This window comes from Pseudorasbora parva, chromosome 16, assembly GCF_024679245.1.
Source record: "Pseudorasbora parva isolate DD20220531a chromosome 16, ASM2467924v1, whole genome shotgun sequence".
NCBI classification, from domain to species: Eukaryota; Metazoa; Chordata; class Actinopteri; order Cypriniformes; family Gobionidae; genus Pseudorasbora; species Pseudorasbora parva.
The window spans coordinates 37,801,924-37,824,087 of NC_090187.1; the positions used below are offsets into that span (position 1 = coordinate 37,801,924).

At 39.6% G+C, this 22,164-nt stretch overlaps 1 long non-coding RNA gene across 2 annotated transcripts in view; it reads right to left on the reverse strand.

The window, feature by feature from the left end:
• LOC137043518 (uncharacterized) overlaps positions 1-22,164 on the reverse strand; it is a 339,081-nt gene that overhangs the window by 10,150 nt on the left and 306,767 nt on the right. The window contains exon 4 of one of the 2 annotated variants that reach the window (XR_010898506.1): positions 13,365-14,277. The exons of the other annotated variant lie outside the window; for it this stretch is intronic. This is a non-coding gene — a long non-coding RNA (uncharacterized lncRNA). Of the gene's footprint in view, positions 1-13,364; positions 14,278-22,164 lie in introns of those variants that run through there. 2 annotated transcript variants of the gene reach the window in all.

The window sequence follows — 22,164 nt, forward strand, 5'->3', positions numbered from 1 at the left end:
TGTCGGAACAGGAAGGGGCCAACCCAAACATCCCAAAAAATTGGAAGCATGAAATTGTCCATAATATCTTGGTATGCTGAAGCATTAAGAGTTAATTTCACTGGAACTAAGGAGCCAAGCCCAACCCCTAAAAAAAATACCCAACACCATAATCCTCCCTCCACCAAACTGTACAGTTGGGCCCAAAGCAGCCAGGCAAGTATTGTTCTCCTGGCAACCACCAAACCCAGACTTGTCCATTGGAGTGTCAGAGAACAGGCCTCCACTGCTTTAGGGTCCAGTGATGGCGTTTACATGCCGTTTATGTGGCACCACGCTTGAACTCACAGAGCTCCTGTCAGTAACTCATTCTTTCACAAATGATTTTATACATCTGTGGCCATGGGAATAATGTATTGTATTGGGTGTCCCAATACATTTGGCAATAGAGTGTATATATAATTTGATCAAATAGTAATTTTATTGATCTTGATGTAATGTTTCAGACTAAGACAAAACAAATAATTTAACAAAATGTATTAAACCTATTACTCACTGGTGTTTCGATTGTCTTGTATTGTTGCTTACCCTTCAAGATTATAAAAATTATTAATAAAGAGCTGGATTTTGTTGTTTGATTTTACATGGGTAAAAATGTATAAATGTATTACAATTTAAAACAATATTCCAAGAATACATGCTTTGTTAAATACAAAATATAAAAATAATAAAAATATTTCTGAATAAATTAACAGATTTTCTCTTTTATACATTGAACAAATGACAATGTGCATGCAAACACAGTGACATTGCTCAAAAATCACCATTAATTGTAATATTTATATAAAATCCAGTATAATAAAACAGAAATCTAGAAAGATGAACAGAAAAGGCAGAATAGAGAAAAGTATTATTAGCCAAACCAATGTTACAGTTTACATCAGCCATGTCACCCAATAAAAATGCACTTGTATGATGTCATTACTTTAGGGGTGGAGCAAAGTGACATGTGAGGGAATGATTTTAGTTTATGTGCATCTCAACATAATGCTACACGCTGACTAGACCATGAATATTTCACATTTTACCACTAAAGGGACTTTGACTTAGTAAATAATGTGATGCTAGGTGACAAATTATGGTTTTGCATGGCATAAAGCGCACAACCTGAAAAGGTTAAGGGGATGAATTCCAGCTGTCAGTGACATCATAAAACCTGACAAATTGTATTATAACAGTCAGTGAAATTCACACCACTGAGGCGTTCTTTTTCTGCGGTCCCCAGCGCAGTCTTGTCTCAGATTCAGGTCTCTGGCTCAGCCTGCCAACTTGGACAATAGGGGCCCTGCCAAATTCAGTGGCATTTTGTCTGGTTCTACATTATCTGAAATCAAACGCTCTATTCTGCTCCCACCACTACACATGGAACAATCAGCACTGATGTGGGAATGCCTGTAATTCGCACAATAGGACGTTGACATTTATACCCAGCAGAGGGGGAAAAAAAAGGAATTATAAAAGACTGGAGTCCTGGATTCCATTTGTGCATGGCACACTAGACAGAGGGGTGGAGGAGATAATGACACTTTAATACAGGGCTGTTAGGAAAGGTACCTCTTCATAATGGGAGGTGGAGAGTCATTCACAAAGGACACCTGTTTGCCAAGCAACTCAGCGTGTGGACAAATAGAGGACAAGGCGTAGAGGGACTAATAGATTAAATGCGAGCTTTTGGACATTTTCGATGTGCTAAATCAAGTTGGGTTGATCACTCGCGATAGATAATTGTAGCTTAATGTATGCGCTTGATGTTTTTGTTGTACAGAGAAATGCAGATGGATTTGCATCTGTTTGAAACATATCCTGCCAGATGCATATTCCCCATTAATGTGCTTTTTGCAGTTCTGAAAGATATAACAAATACTTAAATGCATACTTCCTGTTGGTCTTTACCTGCAATAAAACATGGTCATCTTTAACAATAAAGCATACTTATACCATGCACAATAACGGGTCATTATTGCCTGTCATCCAAGACCCAGCGTAAGATCACTTCTGTCTTTTAGAAATCCTATTATACAAGATTAGGCCCTTTTGACCTCACAGAAGAGATAATGACATTAGCTAATGTCCTGCCGTTACTGTAATGCTATCTGTAGCACACACACAGAGAAACGCAACCTCAAGATGCACTGCTTGGTTTAAATTCAAAGCTGTACATTTTAGAAATTGAATTGTATGCATCGTCTTTTTTACATTTATCATTTCAAAACATCACCCCTATTATAAACAAAACTACTGCCTGCAAAGTGCACTTGATCGTGATTCTCTAGCAAGTTGCAGTTCTGAAAATGCACCATTAAATGAGGTCTTTGGTGATAAAAGTCTTGAGTAACTAGCACTACTGCTATGCTACTTTATATCCCCAGCTCAGTATTCTGTATGTAGGGGAGTTTCCTGTAGTCTGCAGGATACTTCAGGTCAGTGTGTACAGATTGGTCCTTGTCAGTAAGAGATGACAGGCTCTTTGTTGGGAGTTTTCCTTGGTTGGCAGTGTGGAGTTGGGTTAATTCAGTTGACCCGCGTTTGTTTTCTTTCAGGCTAATGTTCCTAAGAGCTCCAAGCTCCCATCCTGCGATAGCTCTGCAATGCTTTGTGCCTGCAGCCTCAGTGGTGTAAGATTTTACCCCCTTGAAATTGATGGAAACCCAACACTAAAACAAGACAAGCCTATCAAGATTGTAGTGTCTGTCTTGCTTTACTGACTTTCCAGAAAACTCTTGGTCTTGCGCCAACACATGGGAACATTGTTCTGTTGCGCATGAGGGTGTTACACTTGAATAAATTCTAGCTTATATCTCTTTACTATTTTAGCACATTATGAAATGTGTCTAAAATAATACATACATTAAACATACATAGGCTATTAAATGAATACAGGTAAAACTTTGTGGTGTGTGCTGTTTTCAATTATACATAATTCAACTTTTGCAAAAGCCTTTGAGCATATATTTAACACACCATTACTTTGTCAATGTACTCCTGTGACAGCTTAAATACAGCCCCGACAGCCATTCTGGACATTGGCTGTAAGAAAATGAGAAGTTTTCATGGAGCAAGACCATAGCATGAAAGCACATCAACATGCGAACAGCAGGCGACAAGTCATAAAAGTCAGTGAACTGGCTCAAACTTATCACTCAAACGGTTCGTATAATTCCCCCCCTACAAATGTATGCAAAAAACAACAGAGCATGCATGACATATAGGCTACTTCACCGGGCAAAAGTTTGTACACTTAAACTGATCTCACAAAACCTTCTGTGTCTATGAATTAATTTATTTACAAGACAAACCTTCAAAGCAAACATTATTCATCTACGTAAGTGAGGACAACAAAATAACGTAAACGGTGACATATTACAGCCAAAAATTTTAAGCAGCACAACTGCTGTCAATTTTTTTTTTTAGCACCAAATCATTTTATTAGAAAGCTTTCTGAAGGGTCATGTAATACTGAAGACTGGAGTAATGATGCTGAAAATTAAAAATAAACTGAAAAAAATTGTATTTCACAATATTACTGTTTTTGATGTATTTTAGGTAAATAAAAAAAAAGGAAAATGTGACACTCACATGGGCATCGGCGTCAACACTTCTCCTTTACTTTGAATGGGTGAGGTCATGCTTTGCCGAACTGAATTGTGGGTTCCATTGCATCGCATTATTGCAGTTGCTCATATCGCCTATGCAAATGCCCTAGCACAGACGCTAGCCAATTGCATTCATGCAACACTGGAGAAGTAATATGACTGGCTGTTGTCACTATGACAGTAAGTTTCAAGCACTGACACCCCATGTGAACGCAGCATAATCTGGGAAAGTGACTATGCTGTGATTTGTTATTTCAAAGTTATGATGACTTTAATACAATCCTAAAAAGTATGTTCAAACTTTTGACTGCTATTTGCTTCTTATCAAATTTCACTTTTGTTAATATGCTACTTTAAAATAAATATAAAAAACAAAAGAGCTAAGCACCCATAGATTCTGCTCTTCATGAGCCCTTCTGTGCAACCTTCTCAATATACAACTCATTCGGTAATTCGATTCAAATGAAAGTGTGCATAAGCAGCGGCGGCAGCAACAAGCATCTCGCCGCTCCAGATGTGAGGAGTGTTTTATTACCACAGAAAAAGAAGCTGATAGCTGCAGGTGCTAGGGCTGACATAGCAGGGCTGGCTTTGCTCTGGCTTGGCAGAGAAGAGGAGGGGGTTGAAGGGGGATATCCATTGCCTGTGTTTAATCAGGGCCAGTCGGACGGGATGGGATTCATTGCTCTTTGATGGAGAGCACTGTTATGAAGACGGACAGTCACTTTGCTCTCTAAGCGAAACCATCGTTTAGCCTCAAATTCGGAGAGAAAAGGCCCATTTGTTATCCACAGGGGAGTGAGGCAGCCAGGGCTTGGCGATGTTGGGTGAGAGCGGCATGCATTTGCCAAACAATTACAACACTCAGGCATATATTTGGGTGTGGGATAGAAACGAATAATATAAGAGCTCTACAGCTGAGAGCTAGGTGTGCGCACAGAAACAGTGCACATTTATTGTTTTGACTGTATAAAAGTTTAATCTACCTTGTAATTCAGCTTATTTCAGCATTACATCTAACTAAACATTTAATATTGTAATATTCCAACACAATCAAATAATAAAAATAAATAAATAAATAAATCTTTAGATTAACTTCATTCCATTATAGGCAATGGTTATTCAATGGTGTTGCCTACTCAAATACTTTTTGTAAAATCAATGAACTAAAATGAATGAAGTAAACTCAACTATATCTAGATGCATCAAAGTAACTGACTGAATCATGTTATTTTAAAAGTTACCTGTTGGCTAACAATAATTAGTTTCCACATATGGTGTTGGCAGCCAGAAAACAGTACTGTTTACATCCATCTCATTCCTAAAGTAGTCCTTTGGGATTAACACGGACTAAAGATCTCTAGAGTCAGTCACTAATGTGGCTCTTAAGGCCAGGGAAGTGAGGTTTACCAGCACAGCTCTTTACTAGCTGGCCTCCACTACACTTGCCCTCATCTGGGTCACGGCACCAATGGGTCCTGCTCACACCCGCTCTAAGCGAGATTCGAACCAGTGTCATCAGCATGGGAGGCGGGCACGATAACAAGGACGTTAAAGACCCTACCAGAACTAATTTATTACATTTTAAAATCTGGACGGAGAGTGCAGTATGATTAGGGCTATACGTGGTTCGAGAATCTGAAGTAGCTCCTCAAGATGAAACAAGATGAAGGTGATCTGTAATCTATGAAGGTAGCTATTTTTGATTTGTGTATTATTTTATAGTTTTGATGATTTTAATATAATCCTAAAAACAGGGTTCCCACACCTTGGTTAATTTCAAATTCAAGGACCTTTCAAGGACTTTCCAGGTCCTTTCCAGGTTGCCGTTGGCAACAGATTATCACAGATGTTTTATGTTTATTGAATGCAATATAAAGGCATTGACTAAACATATTTGGGTTCGGTGTAAGCTCTGAAAACATTGAAGTACCATCGTAGTAGTTTCATGTGCGTGTGAACATCATGGCAATGAACGACACAAAGAACCTCACGCGGGAAACACTTCATCTAACGCGTAAATGCGTTTAACTAAGGTAAATCAAGCAAGCTAGTATGCATAGGCGAACCACGAAGTGCTGGCGAAATAACACATTAGCAGACCGGAGGGTGTAATATGGAATTTTTTCCAGAAAGCTTCTTGCACAAAATAAATTTAAGAACTGAATTTAAACTTTCAAGTATTTCAAGGACCCATGGGAACCCTGAAAAAGTGTGTTCAAACTTTTGACTGTTAGCATGCTTCGAATCAAATTAAAAACATTTTAAAACATTTTTAAGTTGATATGCTACTTTAAAATAGACATAATATTTGAAAAAAATATATTATTATACAGTTATAGAAACAGGGTTTGGACATTTTCGAAACATGCTTGAAGCGGTTGACCAATCACAACACAATGATCAAGCCCACGAATCAGAGCACATTATGCTTTTCCGAAAGAGGAGCTTCATAAAGACAGGAACTAAACAGAGCATTAATGACAGACTGGGAAGAGAGGTGCTGCAACACTGTAAAATATGAGAAACATATATTTTTTGGAATATTCAAGCATAAAATCCTATTCTAGCACTTTGTAAACGGGTGTAATATGGCCTCTTTTTCGAAATTCGAGTACTGCGCATGTGCAATGAGATGACATATGACGCACAGAATGAGCTGTTCTTCCTGTTGAATATAGTCTCATAAATGAGTGTCCTGTCATTCTGAAATTATCTTTCCACTTATTGTCTGTGAAGTGAAGCAGGACAACATCCCATCAGTCCTCGTTTCGGACTTGTTCCACAGACGGCGTGTTTTCGGCGAGGGAATGAGCATTTGTAGTGTTTGATAAATATAAGCAGCATGGCATAACGGTTTGTGTGCGCATCATCTAATTAGGACCCGAAAAAGATGAATATTAAGTCTTGCTTTTTAAAACGAATAAAATGAGGATGGTTATGCAACAACAGCGGGAAACTCATATATATCTGTGGAGTGTGCGCATGTCAAAAGATTAAATCCGACCAGAAGCTTGTGAAATACAAACCTGATCACTTTATTTAGCATTCATGTAAACACTACATTCAGATTCATCAACCGGAATGAATTCATCCAGTGTCCATGTAAAACAAGCTAGTGTGATAATATGATATGACAAGCAATAATTGGGGGGGGGGGGGGGGGGGGACCCCGGTTCCTATGGTCAGGTGAGAAAGCAACCTAATTAGAAAGTGTTTATTTTGGGGTTTACTGGCCTTTTAACTCTGAGCTATTGAAATGTCACTCCGGGTGACCCTGCGACAGGGTGAGAATGTCATTTGTAAACACACAGAGACTATGAGACCCCCAGCTAGGTTATTAGTAATGACAGCTGATTGACAAGACCGAGGGAATTCTGCAGCTCTGAATTAACAACAGCTATGTCTCGTTTAGGATGGGATTATAGGCTTTTAAAGACATCAGTTTTTAAGTTTCATTTGGCATAGCCCACTGCATATTCCACCATCATATTCATTGCAATTAACCGAGATAATGCTATCAACTTATTAATGTTCGCTGAGCATCAACTCTTTGGACTACGCTGTCCTGCACTCAGCCAACTAACATCATTCTAAACCTGATGGTTACTTTTCACTCGTACGATAGATTTATTAGGAGACTGCATGACTTACTGCTAAAGAATGGGCTGTGCCACTAAGTCAGGCGGTGTGAGGAAGACAAGTGTATCTGAAGTCCTAATTCTTAACTCAATCATCTGCTAGCGATGTGAATTGCATTATGGATCATTCTGACAAGACAGCCCGCCCCAGTCTCGGACATGAATTTCGACAGGGATTCCAATATGCTAAGCAGTAGAGTGTCAGAGAGGTTAATATACATGAGAAAAAGCTCCTTAAAGTTCCTATCTGTCTTGCCTGCCTGAAAATCTAGATATTCTAATGACCAGTGCTAATAAAATGCAAGGGAATCAATTAGTTTAATTAAATCTGGCAACACACACAGACTTCCAATGTTTAAGGTCACAAGTAATTCTCAATCAGAGACATGAACGTACATGCATACACAATGCACACATTGGTATACTCAATAAGCAATGCTGTACTGAAACAGATTTATACACTTTATGTAGGCCTATATATTATATATTCCTTTTTACATATTCCATTTTATGCAGGCCTATATATTACATATTACATATGTACCTTTTGGTTCTATTGTTGCTATTAAGTGCCCACATTTATCATTGTCTTTTTAGTCCTTGAGACTTTCTTCTAACCATGTCACTGTTGTTTCCTGAAGGAATTGTCATGCGATGTGCTAAAAATGACAATAAAGTTGATTTTGATATACGTCTAAACCACTTTAACACTTATTGCTTAGTGCAGTGTGTAGTTTTTAGGAGGATTTATTGACAGAAATGCAATATTATAACTATGTTTTCAGTGGTGTATAAAGACATTACATAATGACCCGTTATGTTTTTATTACCTTAGAATGAGCCGTTTCTATCTACATACACCGCGGGTCTCCTTACAGTGAAGACACCATTTTGCGCCGCCATTTTTTTACAGTAGCCCTAAACGGACACACTGGTCTACAGAGAACTAGTCCCTCTCTGCTCTCTCAGACAACAACTTTGTCCTGTGCTGGCCACCGTAGCTTCTTTATATGCTTCGAAAGGGAGAGGTGAGCGGTAGACGGTTGCAATTCACAACCTCACCGCTAGATGGCGCTAAAATGTACACATGCAGTGCACCTTTAATGCACTAGTATAGCCATATCCCAGTGCATTGAATATTGATATTACAAACTTGAAAGAAAGTTAACGCACTATTTTTAACCTACATCAGCTCTTTAATAAAGTGATTTTTTTCTTTTCGTTTCAAGCTCTCGGTTTTTCATTGCAATATTATAATATCAGTAAGCTGACAAACATTAATGTAAGACACACACTAATATAATATACACATATTAGTGCTGTCAAACTGATCACATCCAAAATAAAAGTTTGTTTTCACATTATATATATAAAAAACGTGTAGATGTGTGTATGTGTGTATATATACAGTATATATATATATATATATATATATATATATATATACATACACACACACACACACACACACACACACACACACACACACACACACACACACACACACACACACACACACACACACACACACACACACACACACACAAATCTACACATTTTTAGATCATTTACACACAGTTGTAAAACATTACTAAGAAATGTTTCATGGCGCGACCTCCAGAGAATCCTCCAGAAATATTTTGAGGCAGCGATTCTCCTGGGACTGATAACGCTCTAAGGCCGGTCGGGTGTTTTGCCCAAACTGACATTTTCTCCTGGCCTTTCAGCCTTGTTCCTGACTGCTTCGATGGGACCACTTTCATGTTTTGTTTTCAAATTCCTTTTTTGTTGCTAACTAACACAGCTTGACAGGACAGTGCTGAACTTATCTTAAGGAGTGTGGTTTCACAGCACATGTCTCTTCGGCCACATGTAGCACTTAGCACAGCCTTTTCCCTCCGCTTTTGGTTTTTCTTTCTACCCTGTGGCAGCTATCAGGTCTGTGTTGTGTTTAATGGTATCTCAAGCTTTGGACCACTGATACCAGCCCGAGCGGTCAGAGTGTTAGCACTCCTCCAATATCTATTACAATTAGTTTTTGATTAAGGGGCCCGACTTGGCCGTTTGAAGCCTTTAATGTTGTGTCAACTGGCTGATGATGGAGAGAGAAGCATGGAAGCCTCCCAGAAACAAAGAGGCTGGTAAAAAGCTCCAAGTGAACCATTTTATCTTTCTAATGGAAACCAGATGACCCTTCCCTTCTCTCCGTTTTTTTAAGCAGCCATTTTTTCCGGGGTGAGATAGACAGCTCTCCCACTCCCAGTTATTTATGCAAGGGTTTCTGGCATTTATATTTCCTTACTTCAGCCGAAGTATGTTTTTAGTATCGTTTTAAGGGAGGTTTCTATTATAATATGCCGCTTGAGGGATGATGACCAGTGAAATCCTCTCATTTCTTAATTAACACGACTGGAGTTGCTGCGGTTACCCCTGACCTTTGGAATTAGCACAGCGATAGATACCAAATAGCAGAGATTTACTTAAAGCACTCTTGAGAAAACCTGGCTTTAACAGAAATTGTGGTGACAGTACATTATAGGAGAGCAATTAAAAGCAATAAATGACCTCCAGAAAGGAGTGGGGGTAACAAACAATTAAATTCCACCCATTTATAGAAACGGTAACAACATTTTGAATTAAGCTCTTGAGGATTTCGCCGTGCAGTCGAGTAGTGCACTTTTTGCAGTATTAAAAGCTCTAGTTGAAATGGTAAAGTGTTATTAGCTGTTACTTTGATTATGTCTGGAATTTCTGCATGTCCACAACTCACACCCACATCTCAAAGTAATTGATGGAAAAAGGTCAAATGGGTTTTTTTTTTTTTTTTTGAGGGGGTGTGTTTACAGGGAGGATTCAAGTGTAAATATCTCTGTTACACCAAAGTAAGAGCTCAACATATTTTAACTCTTAATTTATTTATATAAAACACATTTTCATGATGCTTATGACAAACACTTTTAGACCACCACCAAAGAAAAAAAATCTTAGTGTGAAAGAAAAGGAGCCTTGAAGTAGCCTTGAATATCCGCTTTTATTAAGCCGAAGAGTTTCTTCATTAAAATAACACCATACACTGGAAATGTTGGATCAGCTCATACAATTTTATGAATGCACCAAACCGAGATAACAATTTTATTTATAAACTATAAAGTAAATTTGTTTCCTTCGAGGTCATGATTTTAAGATTTATTCTAACTTTCTAATTTATAAAACTTTCTAATGATGTTTGATGAATATTGACGAGAGCAGCGACTGAATAGCAAGAATCATGAGAAAGTTTATGATTACAGTTTCTGAGCGGAGGAAGATACAAGCACTTGAACCAAAAGCGATCATCTTCTTCTGTTTTGTTTTGTGAAATGCACACATTAAAACACACACTCACTCACTCACTCACTCACGCACACACACGCGCACACACACACACACACACACACACACACACACACACACACACACACACACACACACACACACACACACACACACACACACACACACACACACACACACACACACGAGAGAAAGCTCTGGCATGCAGGCGGGCTGATAAGTTGCAGCTTGTGCAGTTTCGCTCAGTTTACTTTATCCCTGGGCTGGAAATGACCTTGTGAACTTGAGTTTTTTTTCCTTTTCTTTCGTTCTTTCTCTCTCTCTCTCTCTCCCTCTCTCTCTCTCTCTCTCTCTCTCTCTCTCTCTCTCATCACCCCTCCCCCACTCCTTCTTTCTCTCTCTCGCTCTAACCTGCGCTGTACAGTCAACAAGCCACCCACAGTACAGTACCTGCATGAATGTGCTAATGGCTGTTGACAAGTGTTTTTTTTACTGCTCTCACAGGTGTGTGTATGTCTCAATGCTCTGATACACCACAGCTCAAAGGCTGTTGTCCTATAACGATTAATATTTGTGTTTTATCACCGACGCAGACCTGTATTCGCCCAGCATGCTTTTGTGCACACATGGCCTGTAACCCAGCAAGCTGTGGCTTAATCATTACCTTGACCTGCTTATCTGTTCGTCAAGCAGGTAACCATTAATAGGTGTTTACTTTCCGATGACCTCTGCAAATGTGCGCAGGCCCTTTGCCCCATGAATGTCAACACGGGCCTGATTTCTTTCTTACTTTTTTCTTTTTTTAACTTCACGACCCAGCTGTGGTCTTGACCTAGCAAGACAAATTTTTTTCTGCAGAGAAAAGTCGTGTGAAAGCGTGTGAAAACAGCACAAAATGTATTTTTGAATTCAAGCTGAGGGTCAACTGCTGAATAGGAACAAATTTGGCACAAATGTAAATGGAAGATAATAACGGATGGCTTGACAAAGGAAAGAAAAAACACAAAAGAGATCTCTTTATAAACTTGGTGGTCATTTCTAGACAGCAGCTACGCCAAGGTCATGGGTTTGATTTACAGGCGATGCATAAAGTGGTCAATGTAAACCTCGGATAAAATGCATAAATGAAAACATTGGACATGATATGAAATGGGGAACATTTAAGGCATCTCAGATTTTTCTCCCAATAATCTTACCGTACACACATCTCAAAGTACACTATCAGAAAAAAAAGTTACAAAAGCGGTCACTATGATGAAAAAGGTACAAGTGTATGTACATTTTTGGTAATGTACCTTTGAGGGACTAATATGCACTCTCTTTAGGTACAAAGGTGTACCTTTTGAAAAGGTACTGCCCCAGAGACAGCTTTTGTACCTTTTTTCTGAGAGTGTATCTGACTGAGATTTCAATATGAACTAAAAAAAATAAAAAATGTCAAAGGCCAAAGTATCTGAGCAGTAGTAGAAATAATACTTGTGTAGCTTTATAGTCATTCTGTATGCCAACAGTACATATTTTTGCAGTTTTATTCATTGCATTTGTTTATTTTTTATGCTATTGAAAAAGTCTTATGCTCACAGGGTGCATTTATTTGATCAGAAATACAGTAAAAACAGTAATATTGTAAAATGTTATCACAAATTAAAATAATAACTGTTTTGTATTTTAATATATTTTGAAATGTAACATCCTTGTGATGGAAAAGCTACATTTTCAGCCTCACAACTCATTCTTCAGAAACCATTCTTATACGCAGATTTGCTACGCAAGATAACATTGTGGAATTGATTGAAGAAAAAAAAAAACTTTTTAAACATGAAGGTTAGTGCATCTATTATTTTTGTTTGAATCAATTAAATAATTATTATTTATGTCAATGAATTTAATTTATGTATGCATATAACAAAAGTGTGTGTGTGTTTATATAGTTCTGTGCAAAAGTCTTAGGGACGTTAGTTCACCCCAAAAATGTTTTTTTCAGTTATTTATATATTTTGCAGTAGTGTGTCAGTAGGTAACATCAGTTTACATTTTCAAATATTTATTTTACCATTAATAGTAATAATCCATTCCAGTGAGAGTTTTGTATCAGAAGGAGTCTGACAACAGCTGTTTGATCCACACGGAGATCTAATATCACCATCATTGAGTCCATCTGTGATTACAGGAAGAAACTGAACAAAATCCACAAGAACTGCGACAACATCTCTAAGACGCTTGAAGAACCCTCCTGCAAAGCTCCCTGAAAAACTTTGAGCAAGTGTACGAGGACAAATCTGTTTAAAACTTAAAAGGTGGTCACACCAAACACTGATTTGATTTAGTTATTAGGACTTAATTGATAAGCAAAATCTATTTATGACATTATTTTTGAAAGCATTCTCACTTTACATTATTTTTACACAAGTGTCTAAAACTGTTCACAGTACTGTAGCTTTTTGAAGTCGCAGTTCTTGAGGATTTTTTCTCCGTTTTTTTTCTTTTCAGTTTCTTCATGTAATCACAGACAGACTCAATGATGGTGAGATTAGATCTCCGTGTGGATCAAACAGCTGTTGTCAGACTCCTTCTGCATACAAAAATAACACACATATGTCGATCTAATGCATTCTTCAAAATGTTCCCAATGTAGCATTTGAGTTTAATTTAGCGCACTGACCACTCTTGTAAAAGCACCACCTCAGACCCCAGCCCTGAAAACCCCACCTAACATGTCCAGATGTGTCTCCCTCCCTCTCTTTAGCTGCTGCCCAAATGATAACTCGCCCTTTGTCTCTCTCACTGAGCTGGGTAATATATAGCTGTGAAGCGTCCTGACATAGTTATATTTGCTGGTGTCCTAGAAAAGACAAGGAGACTCAATTACAATGGCAGCAGAGCGAGCGCCTTTACGAATGTCAACTCTTCGCCCAGACGCAGCGTGATGAATCACACCTGACCTCACACCAGGCGTCCATTTCTCAGCAGCCTGCGCACAAGTGTGGACTAGTAAATGAGAAATCAGGGTGGGGTGATGCGCGAGATGTAGGGGGGCTCGGTTTTCAAGAAGCGTGCGCGCGTGTTTGCGTGTGGGGCCAGAGGCCACGAAGATGAGACAAACAGTGTAGAGCCCACAGACGTCCTTGCTCACACTGCCTGTTGAGAGTGGAGCAGAGTAGACGCTGTGGAATTGTAAGCAGTTGTTTAAAGCTTTTAGACGGGGGGTTTTGGGACCACTCCGTCGGGAGGCTCGACGGCCCTGTTGCAGCTCGTGTGATGCTCTCCTGCAGCTCTGTCAGGAGGAGAACTAACCTGCATCTCTGTTTGTCCACACACACGCACGCACGCACACACACACACAGCGCTGCCTGCCTGCCAGCAGCCTCCTCTTACTCCAGGCAGAGCGTAATCCTTGTTGACAGAGAGCGAGTGTGGTTATTAGGTCACTTGTGTTTTCATGCTGTACTGTAAAGCACTTAGCGGGCTGCAGTGGCAGCGGCTCACAGACTCACACCGGCGCTCGGGCAGTTCAGAGCCACTCTCCTCTGGGAGAAGGGACCTCTTATCCTGCCACTGCACCGTCTGACCCTGGCAGGACGGCGGGTGAGGAGTGGTGGGTGGCGGGGTCAGCGATGGCTGTAACGCTGCCCTGGGCGAATCCGAGGGCAGGCAGGGGAGTCCCTGGCCTCCTGGGAGAGGGAGGGAGAAAGGGAGGGTGGAATGAGCAACAGGCAGACACAAGGGCAAAGGCAGATGTGTGCAAGGATAGATGAGGAGATAAATCACAGGCTGTCAGAGCCTGAGGCATTTGCATTCCTGAAATGGAGCTTGCACTAGCAGTGGGGTACGGAGACCTCTACGCAGAGTCCGGCGCACCATCAGATGTGGATACGATTCGCACGCAGCTCCAGAGGAGTTAGCTCATTTGTTCATTATGCAAGATGTGAACGGAATTGTGTATAAAAAAAATAAGGTGCTGACATTTTCAAGGCATATTTTAAATGTTCCTAAATAAAGTCATTTAATAAATAACACATCCATCACAGAGTACACACACACACACACACACACACACACACACAAATTGTTGCACAGAAATAGACCACATTTCCCAGAGATTTTGGCATTACAACAGGCAACGAAAAGGGGTGGATGAAATTTACTGGATTTATCAGCACACACTTTAAACCGATTGTCCAAGTTCAGAGGACACACACACAATATTGGGGGGGGGGGGGGGGGGGATTGGGTCATGTGCTCATAGTTTATAGTTGGCAGGCCATCTGTGATGTATCGTACCTATGTCCTGGACTTATTCAATGTCATATATGGAAGGACATGATACCCTTTTGGGATGTGAATGGTCTCATCAGATTGTTTCCTTGATACTTTGACTTCATGAAGAAGAAGAAACTGAAGTTCCAACTGAAATAGAAACAGTCTGAATTTAAAAAATACAGACAATTTGCTGTTGTGCACAGCCAAACATACCCTATCAACTAAAATTACCCCCCCCCCCTTCCCATAATACAAAGAAAATGTGATATATGATTTATTACAAACAAATATAAAATATGTATTGAGATAAAACAAAGCTTAATATTTAAACAGGTACAAATTATTCATTAGAACAGTGGATTAAAAGAGCAGAATGTGTGATAGAACAAGTTCAAGAGATGCAGATGTGGAGATTCAAATGCTATTTGGGATTTTCTTTTACATGTTCTGTACAATTTGATGGCACAGAATTATTATTAGTTTTTTTTAAAAGGTCACACTTTAGATTAGGATTTTTGGCTCAACAAACTCCTAATTACTGCTTATTAATAGTTAGTAAGATAGTTGTTATGTTCAGGTATTAAAGGGATAGTAGATGTAGGTGTGTTTGTTTCTTCAGTATAATTCTAATTAGACCTCATTGACATGCATTATACAAGCAATGGTTGGAGTTAAAATTCATTTGTATTCTACTGAAGAAACAAACACACCTACATCTCGGATGACCTGGGGGTAAGCAGATAAACATCACTTTCATTTTTGGGTGAACTACCCCGTTAAAGTATGCAGAATAAGGTCATGCAGAATAAGTCGTTATAAGGACTAATACACAACCAATATCCTAGTAATATGCACGAAAATAAGCAACTAGTTTATAGTAAGAAAAAGCCACCATGGTCATAATACCATTTGCCAGTGGTTTTGGCACTGTGAGCAGGTGCCAGGTTGTGCTGAAAAACGACATCTTCATCTCCATAAAGCTTTTCAGAAGATGGAAGCATGAAGTGCTCCAAAATCTCCTGATAGCTAGCTGCATTGACCCTGCCCTTGATAAAACACAGTGGACCAACACCAGCAGCTGACATGGCACCCCAGACCATCACTGACTGTGAGTACTTGACACTGGACTTCAGGCATTTTGGCATTTCCTTCTCCCCAGTCTTCCTCCAGACTCTAGCACCTTGATTTCTGAATGACATTCAAAATTTGCTTTTATCCGAAAAAAGTACTTTGGACCACTGAGCAACAGTCCAGTGCTGCTGCTCTGTAGCCCAAAGTGGCTTGACCTGGGGAATGCGGCACCTGTAGCCCATTTCCTGCACACGCCTGTGCACGGTGGTTCTGGATGTTTCTACTCCAGACTCAGTCCACTGCTTCTGCAGGTCCCCCAAGGTCTGGAATCGGTCCTTCTCCACAATCTTCCTCAGGGTCCCGTCACCTCTTCTTGTTGTGCAGCGTTTTTTGCCACACTTTTTCCTTCCCACAGACTTCCCACTGAGGTGCCTTGATACAGCACTCTGGGAACAGCCTATTTGTTCAGAAATTGCTTTCTGTGTCTTACCCTCTCGCTTGAGGGTGTCAATGATGGCCTTCTGGACAGCGGTCAGGTCGGCAGTCTTACCCATGATTGCGGTTTTGAGTAATGAACCAGGCTGGGAGTATTTAAAAGCCTCAGGAATCTTTTGCAGGTGTTTAGAGTTAATTAGTTGATTCAGATGATTAAGTTAATAGCTCGTTTAGAGAACCTTTTCATGATATGCTAATTTTTTGAGACTGTGATCTTCATGAGCTGTATGCCAAAATCATCAGTATTAAAACAATAAAAGACCTGAAATATTTCAGTTGGTGTGCAATGAATCTAAAATATATGAAAGTTAAATTTTTATCATTACATTATGGAAAATAATGAACTTTTATCACATATGCTAATTTTTTGAGAAGGACCTGTATATTAATATATATTAATCTGAATGAATTTCCATATATATATATATATATATTTTTACATGCGTTTTACCTGTACTTTGAATTTTAAACTGCATTGCCGTGTGTTTTAGAGTTAATGGAAATCTGAAAATTAATGGATAATGTCCTGGTAATGAGCTGCCTGCTTTTTCTGTCATTTTATGAATTTATCTAAAACAAGTCTTTTACAAAACAATATCTTATACAGTGCTGCTTTACTGGACCCCCAAAAAACATCCACTTTTTTCATTAGGCCTGCTAATATTGAAGCATCATGATTTAAAAAGCATACTTAGCATAAGTAATGCTAAATACATAATGAGCAAAAATAGCCAACATAATTTTGCCATATCCGACTATTCAGATGCTAGACCACTTTCTTCCTTTCATGGAGCAATGAAAAGTAAAGGATCTGCCCATTTTGCTCCTCACTATTTGCAAATTCTAAAGTTGGTATCCAAAGTGTCAGCGAAACAATTAAGCAACATTAAATGATGACATTGGCTTTGCAGACCTCTTTCCATGATGTCAAGAGCATAGTGAAGCTTAAAGGGGATTACAGTCTAATTCTATCGTTAAGGCTCCCAACTAAATTGACTTGGCTGCTTGCATATGGAGGACCAAAGCAAACTTCATTTTCTGTCATGTCTGTCATGATAGGCCGCAATGGTAGGAGCACAGTCAGAGAGAGGAGAAACCAAGACTAAGAGAATGGTAGTAGGTTCGCTGGAGGGTTAACTGGACGGGCGGGGAAACTGTCATCAGGAAACCCTTGTCGGCCTGGAATGAGGAGTGTTGAGTAACTAATGAGAATGTTTTACACAAGAAATGTATCACGGCTGAGGAGACACATCTGGGTATGCAACTCACACAAAGAGTCATCTAGCTCAAAAGACTTTTTTTATTGCTCTAAGTGCAATCCTCCCATTTGAAACCCAGCCAGAAAGCGAAAGGGAGCAAAAAAGAGACAGAGGACAGAGGGAAACAGCTGGGTTTCCTAAGCAGAATGGCTAGTAAGGCTAGAGAGAGAGTGTGTGTGTGTGTGTGTGTGGGGGGGGGGGGGGGCAGGGAGAGATGGCTTTCTTTGGAGAATATGGAGGAGGAATATAAACTCCAAGAGAAGTTGCTGGGAAGAAAGCCATGAAACCAGTAAGTAAAAAAAAAAAAAAAAAAAAACACAGGGAAACGAAGGAGGACAAGATCAAGATCAGGGCCAAGGAGAAGAGATTATGAAGAACTAATAATGAAACATCGCAAGAGCGAGAAGGGAGGGGGACTGTCGGCGGTTTAGGAAAACAAGCGAAAAAGAGATAGTGGCCAAAATCAGCGGAAATGTAATGCGAGAGAGGCAGGAAAAGGGATGCATGGCTCTGATTTGTGAGATGAGATGAACTGAAACGGGATGGAGGCAAATTCCAGGAAGACGCCTGAAAGCCAGAAAATGAAGTCACCTGTGCAAATACAACTCATATTTACTCATTGTGGAATAATCTTATGACAGTTCCCCGTTTTATCTGTCTTGGTCAAGGCTCGCAGGAAGAGGCCTGGGTCCAGGAAAACAAACACAACCGCTAAACTAAAGCAATCACGTGCGCTTGACTTTTCTGAATGCGAGTCAAGCAGCAATCACTACCCCAATAATAAACCAATAAACTACCAGCAACTAAAAATATAAAAATAAATTATGGCTGTAGACTCATTTAGAACGTTCCTTTGGATTCATGAATCTCAAGACTTTTTCTTCCAGCTGTTGTCAAAAGAATTGAAATACGCTGACCGCAAAAAGCATCAGCAGCAATAACAAAAATAACCAATGCAAAGTTCAACATCATGGGATGTGAACACATGTTCCCAACTAGTCTGCCAATTACCCTACCTCAGATTTACTGTTGTTCTCAATTAAAGAGCCGTTTGGCAACAAACAATAACATGTGTTGTGATGCTGCGGTTGAGCCAAGTTAATGTTTCATATTAGAGCTCCCACAACTACTCACCAGGCAAGACCCCATGCTGTTTAGTACATACTTCACTTAACAGGGTGATCATAAGTCATTATACATGCCAAAGTTCTGCTGGGTCGTAATGAGCGAAACAAAAAAAAAAGTCCTGCACAAAAGCGAGCTATGGATACAGACGACAATCGCAGGAGCTCTTTCCAAATATTCCAACTCGTAAACCTTTCAAAAAGTATTAGAGGGTGCACAGGCTTTACAAATCTAGGGATTTTCATTGACTACTGCCTTGGGACATGATTTGGTGTTTTTTAAATGGATTTGATTCAAACAATGACTATATATTCTCGACGGACGTTTATAGCGCGCGCACACGGCTCCTTGTTTTCAACGTTCAGTACGGACTCCTTATCGAAGTGTTTGAAAAGGTGATGAGCACTTAAGTGGTTCATCTGTCTAAAAGATGAATTTTATGATCATGTGAATGTCAGGCACCGTTTCTCTGCATTTCAGGATAATTTAGACACTTCAGACATAAGTCACATATTTGTAATTGAATGTTTGAGCTTTCTTTCAAGCCACTTAATGTCTGCAATCCGATATAGTGTTTGCAAACCGTTTACTCATGACCTGTGCTCTCCCTTTCCTTAAGCCATTCAAGAGAGCCAGCAAAAGCGAAGTGCCTTTTAAGGCCCTGAGTATTGCCAGAGTCCTTCTTATATTACTGATGATATCTTTACTGAGGGCTTCACTGACAAGAGCCCAGGGATCAGAACTGCCCATAAAGCAGATGGGAAATTACATCTCATCCTAGGCCCTGCGCTCAAATGGCCTGTCTGTTGATGCAGCGGGCTTGTGGTGTCTTTAAACAGGGACTTAGCCTCCGACCCCAACCCCCTCCCACCAACCTTATATGTTTGCGACGAGGAAGCTACTGGAGGTAATCAAAGCGGGCCGAGTACAACTGGACAACTGCGCTGACTGGAGATCAGTCTCAGTCCTGGGATTCTGACGGCTGGAAGGAGATAGCTAGGATTCTGTCTACACCGCAGGCCTAAAAAACCCCCAATAATCATTTTTTAAAAGTGAGATCTAGACTGTTCTGTTTTTGGATGTGTGCCTCAATAGCAATCTTTACAGCACAGGCATGAAACACTTCGTTAATTGCAAAATAATGCTTTGTGGGCAGTTCCGATATTTCATCCAGCCAAGTCTTAGTTTGACTAAATATCAGCTGGGATTGGAATGAGTGTGTGAGAGAAAATTCATTGTGCCGTAATCCCTTAAGCCCTTCAGGGATGGCCTCTGACCAGGGCATATGAGATCCACTACCCAGCGCTAATCTGTTCCCAACACTGATGAACCCAGAAAGTGGCTCTTGCAGTTAACAAACTGTCCACGGATGGATTATCCAGTTTGCAGCAATGCAAAGTTCAGAACACAGCAGCTGTAATCCCAGTGTCTCGATGACACACGTGCTGAAGCCTTGCACTCAATAAGCACAAGCTTGACCCAAAGAATTGTGTTTATCCATTCATCCATGCTCATTCCTCCCCCTCTCTGTGACAAGCACTGATCACTTTATCCCTCTGTTCTAATGGCAGAGAGACAGAGCTAGCACGCTTTTGCCACGCACGTCACAAATCCCCACTGACCTGACTTACAACTGGATGACCAATATCTAAAACACTGTCTGCAAGAAAAACAGAAGATCTGAATTACGGGCATGGCATAATCAAATTAGGTTTCAAGTTAAATGTAATGCATTATACATTATAGTGGTAACACTTTACAATAAGGTTCATTAGTTAACATTATTTAACTACATTAGTTAACATGAACTAATAATTAACTGCACCATTTATTTCTCTATCATTATTAATGTTAATTTCAATATTTACTAATGCATTATTAAAATCTTGCAAACATTAATTATTGCACTGTGAACAAACATGAACAAACCATGATCAGCTGGATTTTTATGAACTAACGTTAACAAAGATTAAATACAAAACATTTCTATTTATTTATTGACAAATAGTCCTACTGTCCCCATTCTGAGAGAAAAAGTGGTATATTTAAAGTGGGCATGCAGTGTAGGGGTTGTTGAAGGATGCGTAAAGCATGATGGGTATTGTAGTTCGAGAGTGTGAAATGTATATCAGTAACATTAAAGACTATAGATATACAAAGACAGTGCACTCCTATTACTTGTGAATTGGATAGCGGAAATAGCTGCCGTTAGAAGCTCCGGTTCTCAAAAAACCCTGAGACTCACGCTTAGGAATGCAGGACTGTATGCATACGACATGTGCATTGGATGGTCAAGCCTGAAAAAGAAACTTTTTAATGCAATTTGAGCGTAAGAAACAATATGTATGGCACAGTCCACATCAGATTTTGCTACCGATTTGAAATATTTTTGTTAATTGTTCGGCAAGCTTCTGCAAGCAAAAATCTCAGGATTCCCCCATTTAAGTAGACAAGACTTGGTGTTGGATGCCTGAAATAGCTCCCAATAGGCTGTTGAGTAAACAGGCTTTCATTGAAAGTGACTTTGGTAACAATTCAAAGCATGAAACAGTTTTCAGTAGGTATAATTCACACACACAAAAAAAACTTCGGTCATTATTTGCTCACCCACATGTTGTTCAAAACGTGTGTGCATATTTTTCCTCTGCTTAACCCACATTGAGGTACACTCACCACTGGAGCACTTTAACCTTTATTTTGTGCTCCTAAGAAAAAAAGAATGTCATAAAAGTATGTAATGACACAAGGGTGATTTAAGGTGATGATACACGCGCCAACTTTTTCAGCAATGTTGCTGGGCAATGTTGCCATAAACGAGCAACCAGGTGAGACACAGGGCCCAACACTGATCTATAGTATACAAATAGACATTTGTTGCCCATTCACAACGGGAAAGTGCCTAAACAACATCGCTCAGCAACACTGCTCAAAAAGTTGCCCTGTGTATCATCTCCTTTTTTCTGCTTTGGAGGATAACAAATCTCAAAAATAACAACTTAAGTTTTTTTCATAAAAAGACTACAGTGTAACAATTTCTTTTTTTTCTCAACATCTAACAATGTTTATTATTTAAAAGTACACCTATAAAAAGTGGTAACCTGCTATTTTACCTCTATTTCTACTTGATCTAACCAATCAGGCTGATGTAACCAACTTTGTCAATTTGATTTAGTCACATATTTCACAAAGCATTTTTACAATTACCTTTTTAGGATATGTTTACATGACAACAATGTACTAAAAACAGGAACGTTTTTCATTGGCTTTTTTCACGTACAGATGTCAACATATGAGAACGGGATTGTTTTGACAATGTTGACATCTGTACGTGAAAAAAGCAAATGAAAT